Source organism: Lissotriton vulgaris, chromosome 10, assembly GCF_964263255.1.
Source record: "Lissotriton vulgaris chromosome 10, aLisVul1.2, whole genome shotgun sequence".
In the NCBI taxonomy this organism is placed as follows: Eukaryota; Metazoa; Chordata; class Amphibia; order Caudata; family Salamandridae; genus Lissotriton; species Lissotriton vulgaris.
This window is the reverse complement of record NC_141698.1, coordinates 613,004,551-613,022,088: the sequence shown is the minus strand read 5'-3', so window position 1 is coordinate 613,022,088 and position 17,538 is coordinate 613,004,551. Positions and strand designations below refer to the sequence as shown.

Here is a 17,538-nt window from a genome sequence, read left to right as displayed (position 1 = left end):
TAATGAAAGCTAGAGAGTAAGGACACATGTAAGAGGGGCTCTTCTCATGGGAGGTAACAACAGGAACGAGGGAAGTACTAAGGAGGGACTAGTAAGCCTATTAACTAAACAAAAGCCATAACTTACAAAGGACAGGACGTGGAGTCAATTGTACAGATGGGAGGAAAATGGGCAGAGCTTAAAGTCCATACCTGAATACAGCATGTCTCAAAGAGACAGTGCAATCGCTGCACAGGCGAGACCTAAAAACTGCTTGCTAAGAACATCATACACTGTCCCTCCTGGAAGACAAGCATGCCCTGTCGAAATGTGCCCATGCCCGAACACTAAGTAATCGCTACTGAACCCTTTTGTGTCAACCTTATCTCGAAACTCACATTGGTAAAGTTTCAAAGGAAAAACTTTTGCAATACCGCTTGGGAAAGCTGCCTACCTTAGCCCCATCCCCAAGTGGAGCAAATCCGGCATCTTGCAACAGTGTAGACTGCGGCCACCCCAAGGAATCTGGAGAGCGCATCCTGTGCATTGGTTCCCCAGTGGCAGCAGCAAGACAAGTCTGGCTAAGTCCTTTGTTTATTCAGTTGGGACTTCGATCACGCCGACAGGCTGCAGTGGCTGCAATTCAAGTCACTAATATCTGTTTGAGTGCCCGATTTGTAAAATGTATGAACTTTATGGAAAATCCTCTGGAAGATGCAATGGTACATTTCGTTCTCACACAGTGCCATGTGGTCTGCACGTTTCTTCATTTTACATTTAACATCCTTCTTCATTTAGCAGCTACATACATGGAACCTGATTAACACATCTAACATTTCTAAGCGTTTCCACACATTTCTATTATAGCCCATACTCTATAGGGGCTTTCTATTTCTAATAAAACACTCATGAGTACATATGGATACATTTCTTCATTTCTCTAGTTACTTTAGCTAACTTTACGCAACGTGCTTGTACATATGGCCTATACATACGTTTTATTCAAATTGCGCTCTCTCAAACTTTATGGAAAATCTTCTGGAAGAACTGATCTAAATTTAATCATTTCAGTGCACTGCTTGTTTTAAATGTTATGCTCATGAAATTACAGTTTTATAAGCATGGTGTTTTATGCAATTTGTTTTAATTAACCAGCATCAATAAATGCATTGTAAATTGCACTAGTAGACATTAGACACTGTCCCCTTTCGGAGGGTGGACAGGTATGGCAGAGACATCCCCGGCTGCCCAAGCCTGCTATAAAAGTATGGAATTGCTAATGTAATCACGGATGAGCGACATCTCCTTGATTGTTTGTTTTGTTTATATTTCGACATCTGTGCTTGTTCTCACCGAAGCGGCGGAGCTTTTAAGGCAGAAACAACCCTGGCTTTCATTTCTAGGGCTCTCAAGTTGAAACAGCATAACATATGGCTCCATTCTGGCAGCTGAAGACAAATTGCAGTGAATTATAAAAAAAAATATGAACGGCACATCATAATTTACCGGGTTCCACTTTTACCGGGATTCCAGTAGATTCATGTTAGAAAAAAAATGTAAACCACCTTCCACCTACAAATTAGGTGAAACTGACACACAACAAGCTGACAAGACAGCTTACCGAGGTCCCTCTTCCGATGTGGGCAGTCACCTGCAGGTTTGACTTTCATTCTTGCAAGGCTCTAACATGTACGACCGTTGTCACCCTATTTTTTGCACAGCCACGTGCACCACATGCCTCCACCTGAATAAAGCATGTAACAACGCATGCTATTAAATCGCATGCTTTTACAACTAAGTTGTTGCAACAACTGCGTTGTTAGTACGCAATAGCTTTGCATCGCAAGTCATTAGAATGACTTGCCGTAGGGGGGGCGCTGGACTTAGGAACAGTATTATTTACTATTCCTACTCCAGTTTGTGCAACAGCAGGGAAGGTGTTGGATTTCATATGCAATACCTTAGCGCCCCCTACAGGAAGTCGTTCTAATGACCTGCGATGTAAAGGGATCGCGTACTAACAACGCGGTCGTTGTAACGACCTTGTTGAAAAAGCACTGTAATGTTATGACAGCATTGTAAGCGCTGTTTCCCCTCCATCTGCACCCTATGCTGTATACAGATTTCAGAGTAGCTCTACACCCAATGCTTGCACTATCTACACACCTACACCGCCACCTCACATTTTTACTACTACTTACAATACATCATCACCAACATACATCACCAACACCAGCTATACCTTTAATATAACACACATTTATATACTACATCCTTTGCAATCACATACAAGAACCACCCCAGAGTCTACACTGCACCCTGCACCACCACCACCACCACCACCACCTCCTCTTTATACCCATCACATTCAACACCCTATAGCACACCACCCCCATTCTACATCTACAACACATTCTCCATTCATCACTACCTACAACCTATATAGTCTACTACACACTATACCCTACACTACCATATACGCTGCATGCTTCAACTTAGAGAATACATTATCAGCTACTCCCTTCACTGCCTACTACACACTTCAGAACATCTACTCTCTGCATGCCACGCTGCCACACACACCACCCATGGCATGTATAGCCTTCCCCAATGCAACCACCATCACCACCTCATCCCATGCCTTGCTTCAATGTCTACATCCTACATATGCACAACCACCTCAATTCTAAACTTGGCTCCAACTGATGAACGTTTAAGTGGTGTGGTGTAAATATTCAGACCGATAACAACCAAGCAAGAAAGAGAAGCATTCTAGCACAACTTCTCCCACTGAGGTTTAGGGCCAAATTGTCCAATTCATGACAAGATTGTCAAGTTGCCCCCTTTACCTACAGCACAAAAATCTACTTTCTACATCACAGTCTACTCTACCCTACAGCAACTACATTCTACACCTTCCTTGCACCACCAAAAAAAAGTATAATGCCACATATACCATAAAACGCAACGATGGTGGCAACACCGCCTGCTTCATGATCTTCCAGATTCCAAAGCGGCCCACCATTAGGAAATCCTACACTCCACAGTATACTGCATCTAGCGCCTGATCAAGTACGACCAGATCATCCCCAGCCTGATTAAAGAAAACTTGCAGCCCCTACCAGCTCACACTAAATTAAAATCCTGAAATATCTTCCGCAAAGTCATCACAACATAAATAAACACCTGTCAGGATGACAAACTCAACAAATTGGGAGGCTCTCAGCACACCTGCATCAAGGACATAATCAGACTGGAGATCAACAGCAACAAAAAGAGAAACGAAGGTACTAGGCGTTTTCCTTCTATGCTCCAAGAATCTGGAGTAATATTGCTGTATCCATCAGGCCTGCCTGACCCCTTCTCCAATTGAAAAAGAGCTGAAGACATAACTCTTTAAAGAACTCTGCATCATGACAAAGTAACAGTCCAATCTCACTATCAAACCTGGCATCCTTTTCAATGGCTGATTGGCTGTATCATTTCCTTTGACTCGGCTGTCTCTTGGGTAGGTATGTGCTATACAATTACATATATAAATACTTACCCACATGGCGCACCTACATCTATACTATACACCACCAGATATAATCCACTCCACCTACAATTTACCCACAACAACACCTATGCCCTACACTTTACACCAACACTTGCAATATGTACCATATACATAATACACCACTTTCATCAATGCTTTCATCCTACAGCACCCACGCACTAAGTATTTCTCCTCAAACACCTGCTTGCACTCTACACTGACTACGCACATACATCACATACGTGCAACACCCTGCATAATGTCTCCACGGCACTGCCTGTGCCATTGCCCTATTGTACCTGGCATCCAAAACCACATGTCACCAAATCCCTAACCATCTATTCCATGATAGATCATTTCTTCGCTTTTTAGACTTTTATTCAAAAATCCAAAGAGAAAAATCAGATAGTGTGTTGTTGCTTTGTCGACTTCCAAATGGCTCTTTACTTTGTAGATAGAGCAAACGTCTGGAATAAATTGGTGCAAAGGGGGATATCAAAGGATTTATTATTGCAAATTCAAGCCCTGCATACTGAAAATTGGGAACAAGAGGCAATAAGTCTAACATGGTGTCTCCAAAACAGATTAAGAATTCTTAATGGCTTGTGCTAAAGTTGTGTTCTTGCTCCCAAGCTCTTTGAGCTCTACTTAGCATATTTACAAACCGTTGAAGGGAATCACCTCTTCTTTACCCATGATGGGGGGTTTACATATCCCATGTCTGTTATATGCAAATAATGTAGTTACTACATATCCCATGTCTGTTATATGCAAATCATGTAGTTACTACATGTCCCATGTCTGTTATATGCAAATAATGTATGCATTACATTATATGCAAATCATGTAGTTACTACATATCCCATGTCTGTTATATGCAAATAATGTAGTTACTTGATTATAATGCTATTGAATTATAAAGAAAATTGGATGCACTTGTCAAAAGATTATTTTGAAGTTAATATTGATAAAAACAAAATACTACTTTTTGGCAAAAAAAAGTCTGATAATACATGGTTCTTAGAAAAAGGATTGATGAAGTAAAATCATATAAATATTAGGGATTACACATTACTAGGAATTTAAACTGTACAATTTGTTTAAGCATTAAAGATTAGAGCCTCGTCGTCAGCTGGGACTTTCGTAAAATGTAATGAAATAAACGTAAACTTAAACATTTGATCAGTGGTATTACCCCAACATGTAAATCATTTCCAGCTAAAATATTATTAGAGAAATCTGCAATTGCTGTGATAAAAGTCAATCAAAGCATACGTGTTGGATAAAGTCCCTCTCTCCCTTACTATAAGATCCCTTTAGAAGGAAAGACCGTTATCCTTGTACTTCTGTTTTGTTTGATTCAAGGATACATTCAGAAATGTTAACATTTCGAGTAGGATATAATCCAATCTTTTCAATGCAGGATTTTTATTTTAGATTACAATTAAGAGTTGGGAAATGTACCCTGTTACATATAGTAATGGAATACCCCTTATTTCAGACCCCAGGTAAAACGTTTTTCAAACCAATTGTTTTCAAATATATATATACATAATGAGAGATTCTAAAATTCATTTGATAGTGCAGATACGTTCCTTAGAAGATGTAATTTGTCTTGCTTGAAATCTAGTAGCTCTTAAACAACTTTGTTTTACTATGTAATGAAATTGATGGTTATAATGTGATTTAGAATCTGTGCTATGTTTTACGAGATACTTCTGGTTTAAATAATCCATTTAATTAATAATAGTTTTTTAGTATATATGATGTTTATGCACTTGCACTAATGCTTAACAAAACAATAAAACAAATAAAAAGCACTCTGCCACCTAGATCCCATACAACCTACACTCTACATCACCAAGATCGTACCGAATTCATATACCATGTAGCCTATTTTCCCACGTCCTATATTTTATACACAGCCTTGGACATCACCTAACTACCTGCCTATACTACCAACATATACATTCCCTAGGACTCAGAGGGCCAGATGTAGGAGCCCTAATACCAGTCGGTAACGGCCGAATTCGGCCGTTACCGACCGGTATTAGGGTTTTCTGATGTAGGGGGCCTATATTTTACCGATTCTGTAAATTACCGATTCGGAAAATTTACAGAATCTGTAAAATACCGAATTGGTATTATTACTGATTTGGTAAATCCATATGTAGGTGACACTCCTAAGAGTGCCACAGACCCTTAAGAGTCGGTATTTTACCACCCAGTCCTATTGGGTGGTAAAATACCGAATTTAGGTGTGCATGCACATCTGTGCATGCACACCTGTGCAATGTGACACACAGACATGCCCTTAGGGCATGTATGTGTGCAACATGTAACACAAGCCTGTACTTGGGGTGCTAGAGGGTGTCAAAGTGACACCCCCTGCACGCTTGCAGGATTCGGTATTTACCGATTCGGTAAATACCGAATCGGTATTGCCCATTGATTCCTATAGGCTTCAAGGCCCATAGGAATCAATGGGCAATACCAATTCGGTATTTACCGAATCGGTAAATACCGAATGTTAACGATTCGGTAATTCAAAATTCAAAATTAGCTACATCTCCCTCCTTCTAATTTACCTATTCATAAATACAGAATGGGTAAAATTCGGTATTTATGAGTCGGTAAATTAGAGTTACCTACATCTAGCCCTCTGTCCCTCTATGCCACACCTTCCCAACTACCTACACCTCATACTACATGCACTCCGGATAAACAAAAATACATTAACATGTACACCACAACAAGAGGATACAACCTTACGGCTAGAGAGGTCGACCTCTAGGGGAACCAGGTTTGAGTCTCTGCAACGAAGCTCAACATCTTGTGATTCTGGGCAAATCACTTAATGAATGTGTCCTTGTGTAACAAAACTGGTGCTCATGTAAAGTGCTCTGATACCCGATATCTTTGGGTCTAGTTTGCGCTATATAAAACTGAAAAAAAACATCTACCCATACCTCTATCTCTCCACGCTGCCATTTTTCTGTTTTCGTGTTACCTCTGCTTTTTCTTGATTTACAAAAAGTCTGAGTTTTGCAAATATTTGCTTGATATCCTCTTTATATTCCATTGATGCTGTAAATGTTCCATGTTCTCCAACTGATCAGAACCATTCAAACCTTTATTTAATCATTTATTTTCTGAGGGCGCGTCGCGTAAGCGCGTAGGGTCATGTGACCTGAAAATAACACTTTTTATTGGTGCAGAACAATTTTGGTTTCCAAATGATGAAAGCCCAGGTCATGTGACCTGAAAATAACACTTTTCATTGGTTCAGGACAGGTTTTTTTTCCAAATGATGAAAGCCCCCACCTTTTTTCCTTATTCTGACTTTGTCCTTTGACTGAGGAAGACCTGTTTGGAGATCTTTGAGTAATATTTTGTACTTTAAAATGGCTACAGTAGCAGCAGCAGCTGGAGCATCTGCACCACCACCACCACCACCACCAAGAGGACCATCACAACATCACATTGGTGGTCAAGAAGAAGAGGAGGAGGAGGAGGAGGAGGGGAGGAGGTGGCTGCCAGAAGAAAATACCCCATACAGGCCAAAGCAGCACATTGTATGGGAGTTTTTTTCCATCCCAGAGGGCAAGAAGAAAGTGAATGCGCCAAAGGTGACTTGCCAAATCTGTGGCATTGAACTTTCAAGGGGGAACCCTAATAAGAAATATTAATTTGGTAATAACACCATGATTCGGCACATGCAGCGCAAGCATCCCAACAACTATGCTACGGCAGAGGTGAGAGAACTGGCCAGCAACCCTCCCCAATCTTCACCCAGCACCTCCAAACGAAAGCAACCCACTCCATCGGGACCAGAAACAAGGGAGATGGTCCCAAACATTCAACAAAAGTTTGGGCAATACAAGATCTCTTGTATTTTTTGTGGTAAGACCATCACCTATGGTGAGCAAAGCATAACGCTCATCAACCATGCTGGTGACAACCAGAAATGCCCCAAAAATCCATAATTTTTTCATGTTTTTTTTTTTGCTCCAGTTGAGCCGTTTTCAATTCCCTGTTTTTTGTTTCTCCCCATAAAAATAACAAAAAAATATAAAATAGTTCATAAAAGCCAAAAAAAGTACAAAATGTTTAAAAAAACATTAAAAAAAATATAAAACAACAAAAAGAAGAAAAAAACAGTTCTTTTTAGAACTACCTCCAATTTATAAAAAAAGGCTACATTTTTTAAAAACTCTATCATTCTTTTTTCCCCATGGTACGCTCCCCGGTACGCTCTGCGGTGCGCGTACCGGGCGCTCCCCCCGCGCAAATCAAAAAAAATAATAATAATGTTTTTGTCCCGCTGGGCCCTTTTATAGCCCCCACATCAAACCTAGGGGGTCAAGGGGGGTCTACTCTGCCCCCTTATGGTCATTTCCCCCTTTGTTTTTGCCACCTCTTGTGTCTTGATCCTACCGAGACACAAGATGGCGGCCGCTCCGGACTGTTTGGAATGTTGACAGACACCCGAGAGCCAATCAGCTTTCCGCGTGCGAACTCACGTAGCGCGCTGGTTAGCGCCCCGGTGCGCGTACCGGGGCTCGCTTATAGATATATATATTTTTATGAACCTAAATTACTCAAAATCCACTGGAGCACATATCTTGAGACATAGCAAAGGCACATCGGGCTACCAGTCCCTACAATTTTGCCACGTTTGGTGGAAGTCCATTCAGCCGTTCGGGCTAAAAGTGAGGTTGACCGCCCTATGGAAATTAACATGGGGAAAACACGTTTTGGGACCCCCCTTTTTTCTCGGCCCCCGCTTGACAAATCCCCCCCAAACTTTCAGGGAAGGCCCTGGGCGCCGCGAGGCAAATTTGAGGGAATTTTAAGGGATATTCCTCAACCGGCGCCAAAGTTATTCACAATAGAATGTTGAGATTTTCTATTGAAAATAATCCTAACTATGTAGGTAATATATATATATATATATATATTTCAACAAGAATTACAAATTACCTTGAAATTCGTTTATTATGATGAGGGAGATCTAGAAACAGACACGTTTAGACCACATGGTCTTGTGACTGCCTGAAAAAGCAAGCACTGGAAGGACACAGTAATGCATCCATGCTCCAGGGGAGGGACAAACAGCAGAAAAGGAAGGTAGCCCACACAGCTGTTGAATAAGAAGTAAGCACATGAAAGTGACAATGAAGACAACCAATACTAAGCAAAAGGGGGGGCTATCAGCCCACTGTAAGGTAGCAATACCTCTCACAGGAGGCGAGACCTAACAAACTGTGTTTACACTATGATATGAACCTGTTACCTGCAAGCTGCTCATAGATTTCTGGAGCATATGTATTATTTTATTGATCTACATTATTGACATACAGTGAAGTTTACAATACTGCCTGCGAAGTGAGAACAGTGAAGTAGATTTTCATCAACATGATGTTCCTTTGCACAAAAGCGTTAGAGGAAATAGATTTGCTTGCAATCCCTCAAGTTTAGAGGAAGAAAATTACATTTAAATAAACGTGAGGAGAGCAACTCTAAACAGGGAGTGTTCCCCCCTTATCTAGTCCACTCCCAGGGCTTCGATGAAACACATAACTTATGTTATTTAAAGGCACTCTGTACCCCAGTGGTGTTTAAGCTCACTTATTATCGGAGTAGGGCAGCTTGCAGATAATTTGGAGGATTTCCTCCAGTGGAAGCTCCTGAAAGACCAATAGCCTATCGTAGAATCGCTCATGTTTTGGGTGCAGGACTAATCTTGTGAGAATTTCAGTGGACCTATTACCTCCAGGCCTGACCCATCTCAGACTTTCCGCCCTTCGCTTGCTGAGCGCGGCGGCCATATTGATTCTGGTGTTGAGGACTCGTCTCCCATTAGTTTGCATGAATGCATTCATGATGTTTTACTCTACTAATATGCACTTTATATGGGTATTTCATGTCTTAATGAACAGCTAATGTATCTTCCCTAAAAAGAGATAATGAGTCTACTTCCTTCTCTAATTGCACATGCTTCCGACACAAACTGAGTACAGAAAAAGGCCATGATAAATCCAGAGTCCTTACATAGCATGACGCATAGTCTTTCTAGGGGATCAATAATATTATTGATTGTATATACCACACGCTCCAAATGACTTGACTCTTCACAACTGAAAAGTAGATGTTATTTTTACCCACCAAGATACTCATTTTATTAACGAGGGGAGTGCGGGAAATGCAAACATGATCAGCACACTACACACAAATCAGTTCAGTTCAACCCACTGAGATATTTTGAGGATCACAAGTGCAGCATTTTGTCGCATTTTTCACTTCCTGGGTTCCTTCGAAGCGCCTCTTTGATTTTTCAAAGATCAAAACCACTGTAAATCAAACAAAAAGCATCCTAATTGGAAAAATATTTACTGCAAGGCAATGTTCCTCAAACTTGGGTGGAAAACAGCGTGGGACTCAGATGAAGGGAAAAACAGACTCGTCTAGTGAGTTCTGCTCAATCTTTAACATGAAGAACATTGGGCCAGATGTACTAACCGATTTTGCAGTTGCAAACCCTGTGATTCGCAAAATACGAGCATTTCAGTCTGCAAAATAGATTTTCCAATAGTCGTTAAACATTTACCAACTTCTAAATTGGGGTTGTGAGTGGACACCTATTTGCAGTTTGCACAGGGCATATTACAAGTGCCCTTCCAAACTGTGGACTGTTATCCTAGGTATTAATGGTCTACAACTGGAATTCCGGACGCAAACCATTGAAAAGTTACCAATCCCCAATTTAGGGTGGTTACCCATTAGCAAAAGGGAAGGGGTCCCCTATGGACCCTTTTTGGATTTGTAACAAAAGTTTGTAGGGGAGTAGGCAGTTGTGCTGGGGACAGCTGCCAACTCTCAGGTGAAATTAAAAAAAAAACACAAAAAAACAGCCTCTTTTCCGTTAAGGAAAACAGTCTGCTTAAAAAAACATACTTATTAAAAGCAACTCCGACAAGTTGGTCTGCTGACTCTTCTGAGCCACTTTCCCTGTGACAGTGACCAAACAGATTAAGTCGCAATTTGTCATTTACCTAATGGATATTAATTAGGTAGGTCAGATCGTGACTCAATCCTATTTGGAATTTTATGAAACAACCTATTAGTACATACGTCAGCAAAATTCCACCCTGGTAAATAAAAAAAACTGATCACAAACTGTGACCCATTCATACCAACAGAATGATATCACACCTGAAACATTGCCTTTTTGCTGTAATGTACAGATTTCAGTGCTGGTATCTAGAACGTTGTTCGCAACATATATATATATATATAGAACCCCTCCTGGCTTAATGTGTGGATTTGATGTATTTCCACCTCTCGACACCAGTATTTTTTTCTCCTTTGACAATACAATATATGATATGCTACATATTTTATATTACATATTACTCTACATATTCTACCCCTTTGCTCTAACTGCTATTTGTTTTAAACTGTTCTTTTTTGTGAAGCGCTTTGTCACCCATTGGTTCTTGCTAATGCTATTCAAAACTGCTACTAAACAATTGAATTATGAGACATGACCAACTAAGTGTGAAAAATGGAGGTAGGTCATAACATTGCCCAATTTGGGTAACAATTTTTTCACATTCATTTAAAATATTGAGGCCCACCAAAGCACCGATCTGACCTTCCTCGTCAGCTGCCCCAAAGTTCCAATTCACTGTAAATTATTTGACGAAAAATCTGCTAAATGCAAATTCACTGTGGCAAATCCATCTAAAAAATAATTTAAAACATGATCATGTAATTTTTTTTTAATCTAAAATCAGTAAAGTGTACAACTCGAACTTACAAGACCAACTGGATGGGAGGAGGAAAACCAGGTTGGGAATGTTGGCAGAGAACAGCACACCGAAGATTCATCACAGAGGCTGCATAATTAGAATGAGTGCACAGCCATTTGAAATACTACTAAAATGCATTTACAAAGTGACTGGAGTGTATGGGACAAGCAAATAAAAGAAACATGGTAGTGTTAAAACCATGGTGTGAAAGTGTAGGGAATTTGCTCTCACCCACTGAAGCGGGATACTTTAATTGGAAACCACAAGCTGAGAGACTTTTTAAACATTGCAAAAGAAGGCATTGTGCTGCATTGTTTAGAACCATGGACAAAACCGTACAATGAACCAAAGAAAATAGGTATGTATTAAAAGTAATTTAAAAATAATACACATGAATAAAAAGCATGTACCAAATTACCACAATCCCCTGCTTTCTTAACAAAATTGAAAGGCAGAGTTTAAAACTAGTATAATGTGAAGTGAAGCAATTTAGTTCAGAATGACTAATACAAATATGACCTAGAATTATTAAGTGCACTTTTAGATTTTCAGATGTAATTGCATGCAAGGCTTTGTCCATAATGAAATGCTATTTAAAGGTAAGGTCTTCAATGAAATGACATTTAGGCCAGAGCGTAACTCTGCATCACAACTTTATGAACCAATGGTAGATTGTCTCTGTTTTAGATTTTTATTGCTGATGTCTCTGTGGTGACCTGAGGCCTAGCATACAAATGAGTGAATAGAATTATTAGTAGCAGTAAAAATAAGAATAAGTATAAGAATAACCAAATACGTAAATGTTACGGTAACTTGGCGCTGAACAGCTGATGCGTATTGTTACCCAACTCGATGCGCTCACAATAACAGTAATAATAAAACGTACAGTGGTTTAATAACAAATATTATCAGTCATTTTCAATCTTAGCAATGTAAATTGCTTAGAAAATTGTTCCCAGACATATAGAATGATCCTAAAATAATAATTTATGAAACCCTTGAAGTCAGTCCTGCAGTTGCGTGGAGGTCTGACTAAGTTAGAAGCAATAAAGGTAATTATATAGGAATTGAATAACCTTATGGTTGATAGTTCAAGGGTCTTTACTCAACAATGATAATGATGCTGTAAAAAAATGATTATTCGAGATTCAAAATTGAGCTTGACGGACCTTCCGGTGCCACACCACAGGAGGGGCAGAAACGTGTAAAAGATCAGGGTTGGAGAAGAAGTCAGAACACTGAAGGCACTTGAGATGTGGCCTAGTCTCAAGGATGCTGCTATTGGAACAAAGAACCTCGAGTTTGACCACTGACTACTCAGTTTTATACAAATTGTGTGATCCTGTGCAAATCACTTCTTCTCCCCATTGAAATGATTGAAAAGGGGGTGCAGAATAATATTGAATGAAACAGTCTCTGTTGAGAAGTACAAGTACCGTCTATGAGGCAGGATAGATTAATAAACTGGGGGAAAGCTTCTTGGCACATATACAGCATAAATGACCCTCCAGAAGGCATCTCAGGCAGGCTATGAGAAGACCCTCGGATTTCTGCACCAAAGGTGCTCGTCTTTGAGAATTGTTCTCTGTGACATTTGGGTACTCTCTTGGTAAATTTGTAAAGCATAAACTTGAAATAACTTCATTTTGGTGCACCTTCTGCCAAATTCACTCTGTTTGGCAGTGCTTAAAATATCAGCTGACACCACTGCCCATCAAATGGAGCATCACGATTTCAACATCCAATAAAGGGTGAGTTGGCATTTGACCCTGTGACCTTCGGCCTGGACTATATGTCTAGGGCAGTTCTACTGCCCTTTTAGAGTAGCTAGAGTGCACTTTGATGCACATATTCCATTATATGTCTATTATACGTGCCAATAATCATCAGCAATAGATGCCCAATAGTTTTAATAGTTACAACACACTGGGCAGACGTGACGTTATTCTGATGCATTATAGATCTCCGGAACGCCCTATACATACCCCCAGCGCAACACCACAGCATAGCACATGATAAAATAACAAGATCTTACATTACAACATAACATGGTCTCACAGCCACGCTACAGCCTCGGCCGCTTCAAGCACGCCCCCTGCCAGGCTCGGCCTCCTCTGGGGACTGTCAGAGCCGGGCACACACGCTACGTGATCAATGGCAAGGCCGGGCTCTAATTCTGCCATGATCTATTTAAGCCTGTATGGTCTGGGCTGATATCCAACGGGACTTGTTATTAATCCTTCCGCCTGGCCTTATCTCGCGCCACAAAGCATCGCGGAGAAAGCAACCTGCAGGCGCGTGCGCCATTGTGGCGGCCCATCGCTCTCCCTGACTGTCTAAGGCCACAATGGAGTGAAATGAACAGCTGCCAGGAGGTTGTATAATTTATAAAGCAGGACACACACCCGTGGACTCCGCTGTAGGTACCCCCGCCCCCTCCCAGGAGGGCTGGTGTCTGTTTTCGTCAACTCTTCACCTCAAGACTGGTGCTTAAACAGGTGTTATTATGGGGCAGCGGTTCAAATCCCCCGTCTTCATTTTACTCATAAGAGTGTGATCTTGGGCAAATCACTTCATGAATATCTTATCTCCCAAACTCGACAGGAGTCTGACTATATTCAGTTTTGACTGTTTACTCAGACAGGGAACATGCACGAATGTATAGAATTGTATATTAAAGTAAGGTGGCTTTGATCTTCTACTGTTGTGAAATCTATTATGTGCTTTACGGCCGAAATGTGACCAATTAATCTATATTTTTTGACTGACAGAAGTCAGAATATGTTTAACAGTAGTCACAAGCACTGGCTGTACTGTTGAGCCTCAAAGCGCCTAGAGGGTACTGGGTCACCGCTGTCGCTAGAAGGTCGAGTGTATTCACTTTATAATAGTAGTCTGCTAAATACTTCACCCAACGCGCTCTGGGGCAGCCAGTTAGAAAAACATTATACCAACCTATTTTTAATATGGAGTATCATCCACAGGGAAATAAAAAAAGTATTTTTACTAATCTGCTAGCTCGGCTGTTCCTAACCTTTTGACTTGAGTGGACCTAGAATCCAGGGACCCCCACTGAGACACTAGAACCTAGGACCCCCAGCCTAAGCAATATCTATAATTTGAACCTCAAAAAAATACAGACAAATACAAAAACAAGATACAGCAAACAAATGCTCAAACATTGAAATCGGTTGTTTAATTCACAATTATAGAAAAAGTTTTCAAATGTTAAGTTTGCTTCTTTATTCATCCATACTTTATCTAATTTAGTTTATTAATTGTAATATTATTTCATGTTTTTAACAGTAGCAGAACCTAGGTTTTGAGGACCTCAAGTGTCCTGTGACCAGAGGTTAAGAACCACGCAACTAGCTTTTAACAATAACCTTGGGTTCTGGAGTAGGGTGCTACACTCAGCAAGCGCTTCAACGCTGCATCAGGGGTAATAAGCGCTAGATAAATGCAATTTACAAACACAAAAGAAAACGGTTGATACGTTTTCTAGGAACTAAATAGCTAGGAGCAAAGCTGGCCACGCATACAAGATAACACGAACATTGCGATGTTACCGGATGTGCTAGAAATATGAGCAAGCCTGTGAGCTCAGCGCGACTTACGCTAAAAATCGTTTAGAACGTGTACTTTGGCAATGAACCAACAGGTGAAGACAACGTAAGAAATATCGGGGCATATTATCAAGAATGGCTTTAAAATTATCGCCGTTTTAGCGGCAGAAAACTGCCGCTAAAGCGGCGATAATGGGCTTGATAATATGCCCTTGTGAATCCCCATAGATGCCCAGGTTAACACCTGAACCAGGGCTTCTATTGGAATTCACAAGGGCATATTATCAAGCCCATTATCGCCGCTTTAGAGGCAGTTTCTTGGCGCTAAAGCGGCGATAATTTTAACGCCATTCTTGATAATATGCCCCATTGTTTTCGAACGTATGTTCGTGAAAGACTGGAAAGTTAATGCGTACGATCTGAATGGACAATTTACGTGTGCCCCCTAAAAATAATTCTATTTTTATAAGTTTTCGTCTTCTTTATGAGCGTAACCAAAAAAGAGTCCTTAGCTTCAGGGCGCTTGTAAATTGTTTTTTTTGTGGTTCCTAGTTGAGTGAGGGCGAGCTCTGGCTTTGAACGCACGCGCACTTGGGTCTGATAATGATCGGATGTTGACAGCTTGGCACATTAACCTTCCTCAGATAAAGGCCGCGCTGAGCTCGGAGCAGGCGCCGTGATTTCCCGCTGAGAGCGAGCGGTGCGTGTTTACAGCTCCCTCGGAGCCGGGAGGGCGGGTCGGAGCAGAGGTACCTGAGGAGAAGCCGAGAGGCTGGGCAGAGGCGGAGGAGCGCAGCCGGGAGCCCGGGAAGGAACTCAGTCTGTGCTAAGAAAGCTGGGCCAGGATACCAACTGCTTCTACCTCGAGGGACCCCGCTCCCTGCCCCATCGGGAACACCCCACCCTGTTCCTGTCCCCGGTCCTCCTATCTCCGGGACTCCCGCACAGACACTGCCCCTCAACCCCTGCCCTGACCCCACCCCTTCTGTGGCGACTCCCAGCACAAACCCACTCTTTTACCACAGGCTGTCACTGTGGCCCGCCTCATGGATCCCCCCCCCCCCCCCCCCCCGGGACCGCGCCCCTTCGTCCTCAATGACCCCCTCCCTGACCCTACCTGGTCTTACTATCTGGCTAAGAATCCCCAAACCCCCTGAATACTATCAGGAGGTCCCACTGTCTGATAATATGCGCCCCATCGCGTGCGAGGATGCGACCCAAAAGGCACTCCTTCAAGCTCTGGGGACCCCCCCCCCCTTCCACCTCTGTAGAGCTCACCCAGCTCCCTCCCACCCCACATCATTTCTACTGATCTCCTTGACCTCTGTCAAACTCTACGAAACTTGCCCCCTTAACACAACCAGTAGCACCACAACTTGCCTCACCTCCCCCACGTGCCTCAATCTATGAGACCCCCCCCCAAAGCACTCTCCCAGCATGAGTCATCCTTCCTACAATCTCCACACTCCCAGAATCCCACCTGACCCCCAACCTCATCTGAGCCTTACCTTCACCCTCTGCCTGCCCCCTACCCCCCGTCCCCCAGCCTCCCCAACTCTGGGAAGTGTCACAACCCCCCCCCCCCCCAACTCTATGAACCTCACCGCACCCCTCATGTTTCACCCCCTCGCTTCCCCTGACTACAGAGACAGAGTTTGAGTGCCTCTGAATCCAGGCAGCCCGGCCCGTCTTCACCTTTAACCCCGTGAACCCCTTCTTGTTCCCTAACTAGGAATCCAGAGGCGTTTTAAGGCATGAACAAAGTGGGCCATTGCCCAGGGCCCCCACCTTCCAATGGCCACCTGGGAAAGTGATTTGTCACTATATCACCTGTATTTATGTTACTTTCTTCCTCTCTGTCTGCTGCCTCATGCTGTCTCTCTCTACCCAATGTCACCTTAAGGATTTTGGGTCCGCAAAAGTCTTCAAGTGGCTGTTTATGTGGGACCCCTGCTTCTAATAATTTAATGAAAAACTTAGTATTGTTTGGTATTGTGCACACTTGAATTAATACAAAATATATAATAAAATACGAAGTTCTTCTGAACAGGGTCCATAAAAAGATGTACTTCCCCCAGAAATCGTTTACATGGCACTGCGTGAGCTCCAGCCCCATTCGGTCTTTAACTCTGTGACTCTCTCCTGGACCCCCCTCCAACCCCATGCATCCCACCCTAACTCCTGAACCAACTCACTGGTGACTACTCTTCTCACTCCAGGTGACCCCGCCATTTCACCGTTCACCGTACGACCCACCACAACCCTCTGTCTAATGCAATGATGTCCAATGTGACCCCTCCTGGAGGTCTTTGATGCCTACCCATGTCCTCATCTTCAAACACTACAAATGCCACAGAGTCCCGTAAACGGTCCCTGGTCCTCTGTCCTTAAACTCTACGTCATCCTTCAGTTCACCCTCCAAGGTCGTAAATCTCACTCTGATCCCCCCTGTCTAGCTGACCCCCACATGACTTCCACTTTCTACCTCAAATCGGCCGTACCGCTACTTCGCCCTTTCGCCTACAAACAAACTCTCCTCTAACTCTATTAGAGATGGCTTCGCTGAGCGCCTACGCGGAGGGGCAAGTCCGCTACATGCTTAGAACCCCCGACCCCCGACCCTCAAGCGCCTCTATAAAGC

General features: G+C 42.3%; 1 protein-coding gene across 2 annotated transcripts in view; it reads right to left on the bottom strand.

The window, feature by feature from the left end:
- The window catches only part of LOC147688594 (sodium channel protein type 5 subunit alpha-like), a 1,046,042-nt gene that overhangs the window by 1,027,517 nt on the left and 987 nt on the right, over positions 1-17,538 (bottom strand). The window lies entirely within an intron of this gene.